Genomic DNA, 14839 nt, shown 5'->3' on the forward strand with positions numbered 1-14839 from the left:
CGCCGATGCTCATCGGCGCCCCGCTCCGACCTTTGCTCCGGGCGACTTGGTGTGGCTCTCCGCCCGTAACATCAGGCTGCGAGTTGAGTCCACTAAATTTGCTCCTCGCTACTTGGGCCCTTTCAAGGTCCTCGAGCAGGTTAATCCTGTGGTCTATCGTTTGGCCCTTCCGCCACGCCTGGGTATCACCGACACCTTTCATGTGTCCCTCTTGAAACCCGTGTATATGTCCCGGTTCTCCGAGTCATCTGCTGGGACATCGGGTTCGTCTTCGGACGATTATGAGGTGAACGCTATTTTGGGGTGCAAGGTGGTGCGTGGTAAAAAATTTTATTTGGTGGACTGGAAGGGTTATGGCCCCGAGGACAGGTCCTGGGAGCCTGTTGAGCACATTCGGGCTCCGCAGCTCATTGCTGCCTTCGAGCGTAGCGAGGCCCAAGGAGGGGGGCCATGTTAGGAGTCGAGTTTCCTCTGCTGCACAGGGGGAATCTCGATCCGTCTCCGCTGCGGTCTCCCATTCTCCTCCAGCCGCAGTGGAGTCTGCTCAGCAGGGACATCGATCCCAGCGTCTCGCTCAGTCTGACTCTGTGAGAAGAGTTACTGCTGCTTCTCCAGCTTCTGCCTTTAAAGCCAATACTGGTCAGCAGCGAGCGGACTTCTCTGGGACTAAGTCCTTATCTGCACACACTGAGCATGCCCAGGGCAAGATCTCCCGTTGGAGATCGAGGGTCATGTGCTCAGGCTCTGCGGCACATTCCATTGGTCCTCTTGGCAGGTATTGGAAGGGCAAAAGTTCTGTGGCCACTTCCTGTGCTGCAACTATATAAACTGCGCATGACCGCACGGCCATGCGCTAGTATTGTCTCATAATGTTATATGTGTGTGTGTAGATGAATGTATGTCGATGGATGAAAGCTCCTAAATATCCCTCCCTAGAGTTGTTGTCTGCTCGCGGATGTTGGTAGCTATCTAGCGCCCGACTAATCATCTGCACGATACACACATTACAGCGTCCTCTTGCTGTGTCCGCCTGTACGGCGCCGTGCGCTTGCCTAGCGCTTTCCATACCTAAACCAGTGTGGTTGGTGGCGTCCGTCAGTGCGGCATTGCTCGCACTCCTGTGCATTTATATATTTATATTTAGTTTCCTTTCACACCCAGTTGCGGTGTAGTGCCAGCGAGGGTCTAATCGGACTTCAATCCCAGTTGGGGTTAAGTACGCTGACTACTCGCTCGCGCTTTAGGTGCGGTACCGCGATCCTGTGACACAACAGGATTGCTCCCTTCACGCTGGGTGAGGTTGAACCCACGTGTATATACTTTAGTGTACCGCCACATAGTCTGTATTTACTAGCAGCAGGTTTTCACCTGTACGGTGGACCCCGGACTGCGAACGCATCTATATCACTTTTCTTGGTGCGTTCCGCCAGTCCTAACAGAGAGTTTCCTCTCCTTCAGACCCTGGGAACCATCAGGATACCTTCCGATACTTGGTGTCCCATTGACTTGTATTGGTATCGGATATCGGTATCGGCGATATCCGATACTTTTTGGGTATCGGCCGATACTATCCGATACCGATACTTTCAAGTATCGGACGGTATCGCTCAACACTAATCATAGGTAGACCACAACTACGAGAGTCTGTTTCTGGTGTCCTTTGACAGCTGTTTGGTCTTCACCATAGTGGAGTTTGGAGTGTGACTGATTGAGGTTGTGGACAAGTGTCTTTTATACTGATAACAAGTTCAAACAGGATCCATTACTACAGGTAATGAGTGGAGGACAGAGGAGCCTCTTAACCCCTTCAAGTCGCGGCCCTTTTTCGTTTTTGCGCTTTCATTTTTCACTTCCCTCCTTCCCGGAGCCATAACTTTTTTATTTTTCCGTCAATATGGCCATGTGAGGGCTTATTTTTTGCGGGACGAGTTGTACTTTTGAACGACACCATTGGTTTTACCATGTCTTTTACTAGAAAACGGGAAAAAAATTCCAAGTGCGGTGAAATTGCAAAAAAAAAGTGCAATCCCACACTTGTTTTTTGTTTGGCTTTTTTGCTAGGTTCATTAAATGGTAAAACTAACCTGCCACTGTGATTCTCTAGGTCATTACGAGTTCCTAGACATCTGACATGTCTAGGTTATTTTTTATCCAAGTGGTGAAAAAAAATTCAAAACTTTGCTTAAAAAAAAAAAGTGCCATTTTCCGATACCCGAAGCGTCTCCATTTTTCGTGATCTGGGGTCGGGTGAGGGCTTATTTTTTGCATGCTGAGCTGACGTTTTTAATGATACCATTTGGGTGCAGATACGTTCTTTTGATCGCCCGTTATTGCATTTTAATGCAATGTCACGGCGACCAAAAAAACGTAATTCTGGCGTTTCGGATTTTTTTTCTCGCTACGCTGTTTAGCGATCAGGTTATTGCTTTTTTATTGATATATCAGGCGATTCTGAACGCGGCGATACCAAATACGTGTAGGTTTTTTTTTTTAATTGTTTTATTTAGGATGGGGCGAAAGGGGAGTGATTTAAACTTTTATATTTTTTATATTTTTTTCATATTTTTAAAAACATTTTTTTTTACTTGTGCATGCTTCAATAGCCTCCATGGGAAGCTAGAAGCTGGCATAGCCTGATCGGGTCTGCTACATAGCAGCGATCATCAGATCGTTGCTATGTGGCTGAAATGCAGGTGTGCTGTGAGCGCCGACCACAGGGGGGCGCTCACAGCAGGCCGGCGTCAGTAACCATAGAGGTCTCAAGGACCTCCTATGGGTACCTTCCTGATGCATCGCCGACCCCCGATCATGTGAAGGGGGTCGGCGATGACATCATTTCCGGCCGCCCGGCCAGAAGCGCCGGTTAAATGCCGCTGTCTGCGTTTGATAGCGGCATTTAACAGGTTAATAGCTGCGGGTGAATAGCGATTTCACCTGCCGCTATTGCGCGCACATGTCAGCTGTACAAAACAGCTGTCATGTCACGACTTTGATGTGGGCTCACCGCGGAGCCCTGCATCAAAGGGGGAGACACAACATGCGCCTTACTAGTACGGGGCATGTCGTGAAGGGGTTAAAGAAGAAGTTACAGGTCTACGAGAGCCAGAAATCTTGCATGGTTTTAGGTGACCAAATACTTATTTTCCACCATAATTTGCAAAACAAATCTTGCCAACTCATTCAAGGTAATTTTCTGGATTTGTTTTCTCTTTTTGACTCTCATAGTTGTGGTCTACCTATGATGTCAAATACAGGCCTCTCTCATCTTTTTATGTGAAGAACTTGCACAATTGGTGGCTGACTAAATAGCTTTTTCCCCACTGTATTCAGCTTTGCTAAGACACGTCAAGGAGACAGCCCACAGGGGGAGGATGCCACAAAAACAAAGAAAAGGAAGCTGTTGGCTTTGACAAGTTAAAGGGAACCTGTCACCCCCAAAATCGAGGGTGAGCTAAGCCCACTGGCATCAGGGGCTTATCTACAGCATTCTGTAATGCTGTAGATAAGCCCCGATGTATCCTGAAAGATGAGAAAAAGAGGTTGGATTATACTCACCCAGGGGCTGTCCCGCTGCGGTCCAGTCCGATGGACTCCCATTTTCTTACGATGACGTCCTTTTCTTGTCTTCACGCCGTGGCTCCGGTGCAGGCGTACTTTGTGTGTCCTGTTGAGGGCAGAGCAAAGTACTGCAGTGCGCAGGCGCTGGGAAAGGTCAGAGAGGCCCGGCGCCTGCGCAATGCAGTACGCCTATGCCGGAGCCGCAGTGTGAAGACAAGAAGAGGACGTCATCCTATAAAGATGGGAGGCCCCGGACCGGACCGTGACTCCCATCGGACCGCAGTGGAACCGCCCCTGGGTGAGTATAATCTAACCTCTTTTTCTCATCTTTCGCGATACATCGGGGCTTTTCTACAGCATTACAGAATGCTGTAGATAAGCCCCTGATGCCGGTGGGCTTAGCTCACCTTCGATTTTGGGGGTGACAGGTTCCCTTTAATTTTACATAATTATGCCACAATGGTTTACATTACTTATAACTGTAACTTACACATGGTAATTGCTTTCAATGTGTAGTTGTCTTTTCACTTTTAAAATACTCAGAGCAGAATGACTTTCGCAGTTTTTAAGTGAAATGTTTTGATTACTACAAACCATACGCAAGATACTTCTGTACTTAAATCCGTGTTCTTGATTATGTACCAAAAAATTTAGGATGTGGTTGTGGGACAACACAAATTCTTTGTTTGATGCTCAATTATAGGAGTTGTCTGTTATTATAGGAAAGGATTCCCGAAATTGGATTTCTCTGCAGTTTGTTATCTGATATTGAGGACAGAGGGACTGAAGTGAAGACAATATATGCAACATATTGGAGCTATAAAAGCAATGGGAGATCAGAAATACACTTGACTTTTTTTCTAATCTCAAGACAATCCATTTAATGGGAATCTCCACCTTTTTTTTAAGAACTTATTAGTAAATTGCTCCCATTATGGCTTGTACTGTACATGATACACATATGGAAATTTGCTTTGGAGATGATATCCAGGACTTGGATACTGATTACATCTCCGCCCCCCACCGATCAGCTGTTACTAGATTCCATGGCCACCGGAAGTTCACAAGTTAATGAGCAGGAACCTCAAAGATTCTTACACAGGATAGTGAGCATTTTTGGGTAATGCAGCCCCGATCACACTCCCTTACATGAACAAGTCATCAATATATTAGTCCCGGATTATGCCTTTATCACCACATTCGATGTTAGCACTTAGAGATGATCGATGAGAGGCTCTACATAGTGGTCTTAGTGAGATTCCTAGATCCTTCTCCCCAGTCAATACTTGTCTAACATGGAGGGTCCCATCTCATTTAAAAAATTAAAATTTAGATTTTTAGGAGCAAAACAATGCAGTGACATGACAAGAATCTGCAAAACTAATCAGATACTAAATAGTTGGGAGTCAAATTTGTGCATGAGATAGCCAAGATGATTGTCTATAAAATGATGGTAGTCTCACGTACGAAGCTGTAGTAGATGGTGAGATATGGAGCCTGAAAGTCAAAAGTTCTAAACATTGTTGTCAGCATTTTGGTCATCATTGTATGTGTCAGTGAAAAACACAGACGGCGCAAATACGTAAAAACTGAGCCCTATGTCTGAGACCGATCTCTTGTGGTTCAGTTACGCCTTTTAAATCTTATTAATATACAGATTTGTTTCCAGATTACACATTAAAGCTGCTGATCCTATAAGAAATTCATAGAGAGAATGATTGCCATCTTCATTTTCACAGTAGGCGTCCTAACCTCAGTGTGACAGGGTAAAATGTTATATGGGCTAATTTACAAGCTACATATATCTGTCGCTAATGGAACAGACAAGTGCTGACATAAGTGTTATCCTAATTGGTTTATGGATACTAGTTCCTCCTTCTGTCTATCGGTATGGGTCCTAGCGGTTAGAGCCACATCGTTAAACAAATTGTTAACTATCCTGTGGATATGTGATGACTTAATTTCACTGCACAAACCCTTTAAACTCTTACTGACATATGATGTACTGGATTATCTTAAGATGGCTCCTTGTTTTGTCTTTGTCCCTGTCTCAGGAACACCTGGGCCCACATATTTGCCCGCAGATGATGGCTGTGCTATTCAGCCATCATCTGCTTTTAACAGCTTCAAGTGCACTATAGCTTCGTCTGTGGATGTTAAGTGTCGCTGTCAATCTGTGCAGGGGGCGTACTGTTCTAACCGCCATCGGCAGTCCTGCGATATGATCACGGGGTGCCCATTGGTTGGCAAGATGGCTATGGGTCTTATGAAGACACCCATGCCTGTCATAACAGTACTAGTGTTAATAGGAGATTGCAATTTTTTTCTATATACAGCAATAATGTGCATAACCGTGCCCCATATATTGGCAGCTTTCTGTCAATCAGTGGGGTGGTGGGGTAGGACCAGGAGGCACAATACATTTAGTCTTGTAGTGTTAATCTCCTTGTCACACGGTTACCACAACAGAGAGGAGCCAGAAGACTGCATCATCTGATTCTTCCCATTCCTGCACTGAGTAGAAGCACTTCACCTTCTTTTTAATGGTGTTTATTTATTTTGGCAGAACAGGGGTTAATCTGCCATGTTGGAAACTCTGAGCTCAGTTATCCACTCCCATCCCTTTTATAATCTGGGTCCTGTTTCAAACCCACGTCAGAGCTAGCATTTGCTGCATGGCTAAGGAAGAGAGGTGTTCATATGAGAAGGAGTTTTTGGATGAGTTATCTGTGACTGTTGTGTGGTAATTCGCTTTCCTCCTATAATTTGTTTTTTCCCCATCCTCTACTCAACATCCAAAATTAAAGATGTGTCTGACAGGATATCTGGACTCTTCAGATCCACAGATGACCACCCAATCTTGCTAATACATGTGGGGACAAATGACACCGCAAGAAACCATCTGCAGTGACTTTAAAAACTTAGGTAAGAAAGTGAAAGAACTGGGAGTGCAGGTGGTCTTCTCTTCCGTCCTCCCAGTGGATAGCTATGGAGCAAGGAGGTGGAATAAGATTCTGCAGGTGAATAACTGGCTACGTTGAGTGTGCCACCAGCAAGGATTTGGATTTCTGGATCACGGAGTGAATTACCTACACGATGGGGCGCACCTTACGAAGACTGGAAAACATGTATTGGGAAGTCGCCTTGCTACACTCATCAGGAGAGCTTTAACCCCTTTACTCCCAAGGGTGGTTTGCACGTTAATGACTGGCCAATTTTTACAATTCTGACCACTGTCCCTTTATGAGGTTATAACTCTAGAATGCTTCAACGGATCCCAGTGATTCTGACACTGTTTTCTCGTAACATATTGAACTTTATGATAGTGGTAAAATTTATTTGATATTTCCTGTGTTTATTTGTGAAAAAAAATTAAATTTGGCGAAAATTTTGAAAATTTCTCAATTTTCCAACTTTTAATTTTTATGCCCTTAAATCACAGAGATATGTCACACAAAATACTTAAATAATAACATTTCCCACATGTCTACTTTACATCAGCACAATTTTGGAACCAAAATTTTATTCTGTTAGGGAGTTATAAGGGTTAAAAGTTGGCCAGCAATTTCTCATTTTTACAACACCATTTTTTTTAGGGACTACATGACATTTGAAGTCTATATGATAGAAAAAAAACCAAGTGTGACACCATTCTAAAAACTGCACCACTCAAGGTGCTCAAAACCACATTCAAGAAGTTTATTAACCCTTCAGGTGTTTCACAGGAATTTTTGGAATGTTTAAAAAAAGAATGAACATTTAACTTTTCTTCACAAAAAAATTAATTTAGCTCCAATTTGTTTTATTTTACCAAGGGTAACAGGAGAAATTGGACCCCAAAAGTTGTTGTCCAATTTGTTCTGAGTATGCTGATACCCAATATGTGGGGGTAAACCACTGTTTGGGAGCATGGCAGAGCTCAGAAGGGAAAGAGCGCCATTTGACTTTTCAATGCAAAAATTGACTGGAATTGAGATAGGACGCCATGTCGCGTTTGGAGAGCCCCTGATGTGCCTAAACATTGAAACCCCCCACAAGTGACACCATTTTGGAAAGTAAACCCCCTAAGGAACTTATCTAGATGTGTGGTGAGCACTTTGACCCACCAAGTGCTTCACAGAAGTTTATAACGCAGAGCTGTGAAAATAAAAATTATTTTTTTTCCACAAAAATTATTTTTTAGCCCCCAGTTTTGTATCTTCCCAAGGGTAACAGGAGAAATTGGACCTCAAAAGTTGTTGTCCAATTTGTCCTGATACCCCATATGTGGGGGGTAACCACCGTTTGGGTGCATGGCAGAGCTCAGAAGGGAAGGAGCGCTGTTTGGAATGCAGACTTAGATGGAATGGTCTGCAGGCATCACACTGCGCTTGCAGAGCCCCTGATGTACCAAAACAGTAGAAACCCCCACAAGTGACCCCATATTGGAAACTAGACCCCCCAAGGAACTTATCTAGATGTGTTGTGAGAACGTTGACCCCCCCAAGTGTTTCACTACAGTTTATAATGCAGAGCCGTGAAAATAAAAAATCATTTTTTTCACACAAAAATGATTTTTTAGCCCCCAAAATTTTTATTTTCCCAAGGGTAACCAGAGAAATTGGACCCCAAAAGTTGTTGTTCAATTTGTCCTGAGTAAGCTGATACCCCATATGTTGGGGTAAACCCCTGTTTTGGCGCACGGGAGAGCTCGGAAGGGAAGGAGCTCTGTTTTACTTTTTCAACGCAGAATTGGCTGTAATTGAGATCGGATGCCATGTCGCGTTTGGAGAGCCCCTGATGTGCCTAAACAGTGGAAACCCCCCAATTCTAACTGAAACCCTAACCCAAACACACCCCTAACCCTAATCCCAACCCTAACCATAACTCTAACCACACCCCTAACCCGAACATGCCCCTAACCCTACTCTGAACCACACCCCTAACCCCAACACACCCCTAACCCTATTTCCAACCCTAACCACACCCATAACTCCAACACACCCTTAACCCTAATTCCAACCATAACCTTAACCACACCCCTAACCCTGACACACCCCTAACCCTAATCCCAACCCTAATCCCAACCGTAAATGTAGTCCAAACCCTAACTTTAGCCCCAACCCTAACCCTTACTTTAGCCCCAACCCTAACCCTAACTTTAGCCCCAACCCTAACCCTTACTTTAGCCCCAACCCTAACCCTAACTTTAACCTAATCCCTAACCCTATATTTAGCCCCAACTCTAACCGTAACTTTAGCCCCAACCCTAACTTTAACCCCAAACCTAACTGTAGCCCCAACCCTAACCCTAACTTTAGGTCCATTCCAGCTCTATCATTCTATGATTCTATGATTCCTGGGTGTATTCCTCTCTTATATGGGAGTGAATATTTTGTATGCCTGGTGTTTTCAGGTTACCCTTGTTTGTGTACCCTTGTTTGTTGAGTTGGTGCACAGTAGCACTCCTCTTCCCTGGGTGGAGGAAAAGAACAGACGGAGGGCTAACTCAGGAGATAAGGCAAGGTAGGCGGCCATGGCATCTTCACCTTCAGAAGTATTCCAGGGAATAGGGCGAGCTAGGGTGCTCTCTAATGTTAGGGACACAGAAGGAACTCATGGTCCCAGGTCATCTGACAGCTATAAGGCCTCTTTCACACTTCTGTCTTTTAGCTCCCGTCGAAATCCGTCGATTTTTGAAAAAACAGGATCCAGCAAATTTTTCTGCTGGATCCTGTTTTTTCCCATAGACTTGTATTAGCAACAGATTGTGACGGATGGCCATCCGTTTCATCCAGCGTGCACTGGATCCGTCGGAAAATTGCTGTCCGTCGGGCGGAGAAAATGTTCAGAGGAACGCTTTTTCTGCACGTCGGCAAATCGCTCAACAACAGATCCTGAGCTGCCCATCGTTGGCTATAATAATAATAAAATAATAATAATTATATAGTGCTAACATATTCCACAGGGCTTTAAAGTTTGCACACATTATCATCACTGTCCCCGATGGGGCTCACAATCTAAACTCCCTATCAGTATGTCTTTGGAATGTGGAAGGAAACCAAAGAACACAGAGAAAACCCACGCAAACACGAGGAGAACATACAAACTCCCTGCAGATGTTGTCCAAGGTGGGATTAGAACCCAGGACTCCAGTGCTGCAAGGCTACAGTGCTATCCACTGAGCCACCATGCTGCCCAGGAAGCCTACGAGCGCAAGATCTGTCGCTGACTGGGAAAAGCAGGAATCCAGCGACGGATGCGGTCTTTTCAAACTGAGCATGCGTGGAAGAAATTCCCATCAGGGAAATTCTCTCTCACTCGCTCTCTCTTTTTTTACTATAGATGCTGCCTGTGCAGCATCAAAAGTAACAAGATATAATGTTAAAAATAATTTAAAAAATTTAAAAAAATCGCAATATTCTTACTTTCCGGCGTCCCGCACAGCATTACCGATGCTCGCGATGATCCCGGTAGCTAGCATTCCCAGTAATGCATTGCAAAATGACCCGATGATGTTGCGGTCTCGTGAGACCGTGATGTCATCAGAGGTCATTGCACGCAAGGCATTACTGAGAATGCCAGCTGCCGGGAGCATCGTGAGCATCGGTAATGCTGTGCGGGATGCCGGAAGGTAAGAATATTGCGATTTTTTATTTTTTTTTTAAATTCTTTTTTACTTGTGTTGTGTATGCATTTTTGCAGCGGAAAACCGCTGCGAAGACGCATACACAACAGGTGTACATAGTCTCAATGGGTCTGTCAGAAAAATGGGCCTAGTGCACCCATTTTTTACAATCTGCACAGGATCCGTCATTTCAACATTTTCACGGATTCTGAGCATATTGTAAAACGGAAGTGTGAAAGAAGCCTAAGTCGCGACACTCCTGCTAATAAAACACTGATTTCTTTTTAAACAGCAACACAGTCCACCAAGTGACATATCGTTGGAATCGGGGTCTCTCCAATACATCATGCTGCTCTCAGATTACATGAAAAAAAGAGGAAAAAGAAATGCAATAGTGATGTGCACACCTCACGTCAAGAACATTGTAAAAACACACTTTAATAGCCAATCAAATAAAAGTTTGTTTGTTTTTTAAAGAAAGTAACAGCACGACCTGATGCACATGTGACAAAAAATATTGAAAGGAATATGTCATGTAAAAACTCTGGCATAAATGGAAGGAGACCAATGCCTATAGGGATCGACCAACATAAGATGCTAAGTGCAAATAAAATGCAATTAAAGCAGATATAAGGCTATAAGGCAAGTTTTACAATTGATCTACAGTAAACGATATTATATTCAAAGATGTTGATAAACTCCTATAAGCACCTTATATCTAAATCCTTGTATCAGTCAAAATAGGACAATATAATAAGAAAACTATTTTAAGCCCCATAATATAAGCAATAGGCATAACAGACACAAAAAAGGGTCAAAATCACCCATGAAGTCCCATCAGGTATGCAGTCCCAGACACCCCACGCGTGTCACTGTGGAGCACAGCTTCATCAGGGTGATTGTCTCAGATTACATAGCAAAAATCTGCTGACATATTCCATTTAATTAAAAAAAAAATCTATGCATGTTTGGTATCACTGTAATCATTCTGGCGTAGAGAATCCTATTTCTAGGTAATTTTTATCTTATAATTAAAACACATCCCCCCAAAAATTGCTCCTTTTTTCTTTTTTTTTTTGTAATTTTGCCACACCACATAATAAAATGGACGGTGTTATTCAAAAGTACCGTAATACAACTCGTCCCCCCCAAAAAAAAAAGTCCTCATGCATCTATGCTGATGTAAAAATATAAGTTATGGTTGTTTCCATATGAACAAGTTCATAGTTATTTGATGATGAGGAAACATTTCCTCAATTATTGGCCATTTTTTCAATAAATATCAAGGTCAGCTCGCAACTTTGCCCAAATTTTTAATTTTGGCCCTCTGTGTATTTGAGTTTGACATCCCTGCACTCGGCTAAGACAGTGCAATCCTTATTTATTTCACACAGTGGATAGAGAATAACTTCCTGATGCTTGGGGTCTGACCGCTGGAAGTATGCATGATCGACCTCCACTCCATTCACTGTCTATGGGTCTGCTAGAGAAATCCGAGCATGGTAATGAGCTGCTTCGAGGAGTACCATTGACAAGGAATGGAACAAGTCTGAGCATGTCCACTTCCAGTCTATTCAAGACGGGTACAAAGCCCTGTTCTTGGGGGGTCTAGGGAGATCGATTCTTGAGGTCACTGGGGTGTTACAGTGGTTGGATCCACAGCAACCAAGCATAGTACTAATATGAGTCTAGTAGTACTATTGATGTGTATATTATAGCGATCTTATTTAGGTGTATGATGGTGTTATATAGGTGTGCAATGGTCGTGTATGGTGTGTTATCTTATATATGAAGCTTTACCAGCTCTGTTATAATTTTAGGAATCAATTGGTGACAGACAAAAGGTGAAAAACAATTTGACATCACTGTCCGGAAAAGTATTAGAGCAAAAGAGGAATGAATGCCAAAAACCCAGTTTTAGGTTCTTAGGTGTCATGTAAATAAACAGTAATGATCGCCAGCAGCATTACAAAAAAATAAGACCCTTACAGTAACATTGTAATTTTTGGAAAATCTGACAGATTATAACTGTATTGTCCACTTTTGAGTTGGAAAATGTTGGTGAAAATAGTCGGACATACTGGCTTTTCAGTAGTCAGGATTTCTCCTAAAATATACGCAGACAACTGTATGATGAACTTTTACATCAGCGATCTCATACAGCTGCCATATTCCCAAACTTCAGAGTAAATGCTGAGTTGCATAAATAAAGCTAATAATATACGCCCAAACGTGAAGGACTAAAGACAACTGTAGACATTAAAGAAACACTCCCATCAAAGGTTTTATTCTTTTAATATATTGCAATCATCATAGAATGTTAGAGTTGGAAGGGACCTCCAGGGTCATCATGTCCAACCCCCTGCTCGATGCAGGATTCACTAAACCATCTCAGACAGATGACTGTCCAGCCTCTGTTTGAAGACTTTTTGTGTTTCCATGTACAAATGAGAATAAGAATGATTCCCTCTACACTGTGATATTTGTAGATAGCTAATAAGTCTAAACATTCCCAGATCCTTTAACCATTCCTCGTAGGACATACTTTGCAGTCAGCTCACCATCCTGGTAGCTCTTCTCTGAGCTTGCTCCAGTTTTTGAATGTCAAGTTTTAAAATGTGGTGCCCAGGAGTGGACACAGTTTTCCAGATGAAGCCTGACCAAGGAGGAGTAGAGAGGGGGAATTACTTTTATCAATGGGATCTAATCTCTAGTACCCACCAATCGAAACAGTAAAGGAGACATGCATCTCATGATCATGTTATGATGTTTACCTGATCACAAAAATTCCTACAATAGGTTTGGCCTGTGATCACCTATCTTGTTGGGTATTGATGCCGATATATATTTACCAGCAGTTATGAAATTGGAAAGGCAATTAAGTGGTGGGATTTACGACAACCCAACAGTGGGCATTTAGTGGGCAGTTTTTGGAAAATTTGATGAGGGTTCTTGTTGGGGCCTGGATGAGGCTTAAATGTACCAATTTTTGCCATTAAAATGTTATGCTGGAGTATGCGGAAGTTAAAAAAAAAAGATCAATCAAATACAGCTTCATTGTTACTGTGACACACAAGGAAGGTCAACATTGTAATGATAGCGTGGCAATTCCTAACATCACATACCATATAAATTCTGTAGTCTTTGTCCTATCTATGCAATACAAATATGTCAATTTAAGGAAATTATTTTCTATAGGGACACTAAAAGACAAAATAGGCTCATTTGCTTCCTTATTTTGGGATACGAGCACAGACTCCGCCACAATTATGTCTTGCATCACAATTTCTTTCTTGTATTTTTCTGTAAATAAAATCTGATTACAGGCTTATCTGTAAGGGAAAACCGCATTTACCACCAATTTCAGATAAAATTTGCAAGCTCGAGAAACACTCCAAGAAAAGCCTACACACTGATATGTTTGGGACACAAAGATTCTCTCTTTGCTATTCTTTAACCCGTTCAAACAAACATTTGTGCAATTAAGCCCAAAATATGCATATATATTCTATCATAAGGACTTGTATAAAAAAAAATCTGCCAGGTTAGATGAAATTACATGAAAAAAATATACACACACACAAAAAACCATTGACGGTATTGCTTATTTTCATCCCCTCCGAAAATGTACAGTGCTATCCAAAAGTTTTAGGCAGGAGTAGAAAAAATACCGCACAGTAAGAATGAATGCAAAGTGAGTAATTAAAAGAAAAATCTATATTACATCAATATTTAGTCTGACCTCAATTTGCCTTTGAAATGGCATCAAAATATTGATTCTCCTAGCTACACTTGCACACAGTTTTTGAAGGAACTCTACAATGAAGTTGTTCCAAACATCTCGAAGAACTAACCACAGATCTTCTGTGGATGTCGCTTGTGCAAATAGTTCTCGTAATCCCAAGTAGACTGGATGATGTTGAGATCAGGGCTCCGTGTGGCCATATCATCACTTCCAGGACTCCTTGCTCTTCTTTACACTGAAGATATGTCTAAGGCTTCTCTTACACATACAGTGTTTTCTTGCGGCCCGTTATAGCGGGTCTTTTTTGCGGGCCGTATTGCCGCAATTTTCAAGGTCTGCCGCAATAATGAACTGCAAAAAACTTGCGGATCGCCATTTTCCAGGTTCCCAATACTATAGCAAAAGTATTGGTAAAAAAAAAAAAACGGGGCACCGTAAAAACAACCTGTCGTTGTTTTTGCGGCCCCATTGATTTTCAATGGGGGCCGTGTCCGTAAGCCATGAAAAATATCAAGCAGACTCGATATTTTTTCACGGCCGTAAACACAGCCCTCACGCCCATACGGCGCATGGCGCTCCGTGGAATTATTGCGTCCTGTTTTTGCGGCCCCATAGAAATCTATTGGGGCCGCAAAATCACGGAAAGTATAAAACCAGCCTTAATGACATTTTCTGCATGTTTGGGGTCGTTGAACTTCTGCAGAAGAAATTTTAAGCCAGCTGGCTGCGATTTGTATGGAATTGTATATTTAGGAGGTTTAGCAAAGGTTTTATTTATTGTCTGTGAATGATCTCCATGGCAATTTAGTTTAATTCTGGTTAACCCTTCCTGTAATCTGCATAGCTTATACAAAGATATTATTCGCTCTTTACAACACTTGAGCTAAAGTGTGAAGTCCATCATTTATTTCTTGATCTTGCTTCGTAGA

At 42.6% G+C, this 14839-nt stretch overlaps 1 protein-coding gene across 1 annotated transcript in view; it reads left to right on the forward strand.

The window, feature by feature from the left end:
• The window catches only part of CYSLTR1 (cysteinyl leukotriene receptor 1), a 75025-nt gene that overhangs the window by 42104 nt on the left and 18082 nt on the right, over positions 1-14839 (forward strand). The gene's annotated exons all lie outside the window — the stretch shown is intronic.

This window comes from Ranitomeya imitator, chromosome 2, assembly GCF_032444005.1.
Source record: "Ranitomeya imitator isolate aRanImi1 chromosome 2, aRanImi1.pri, whole genome shotgun sequence".
NCBI lineage: Eukaryota > Metazoa > Chordata > Amphibia > Anura > Dendrobatidae > Ranitomeya > Ranitomeya imitator.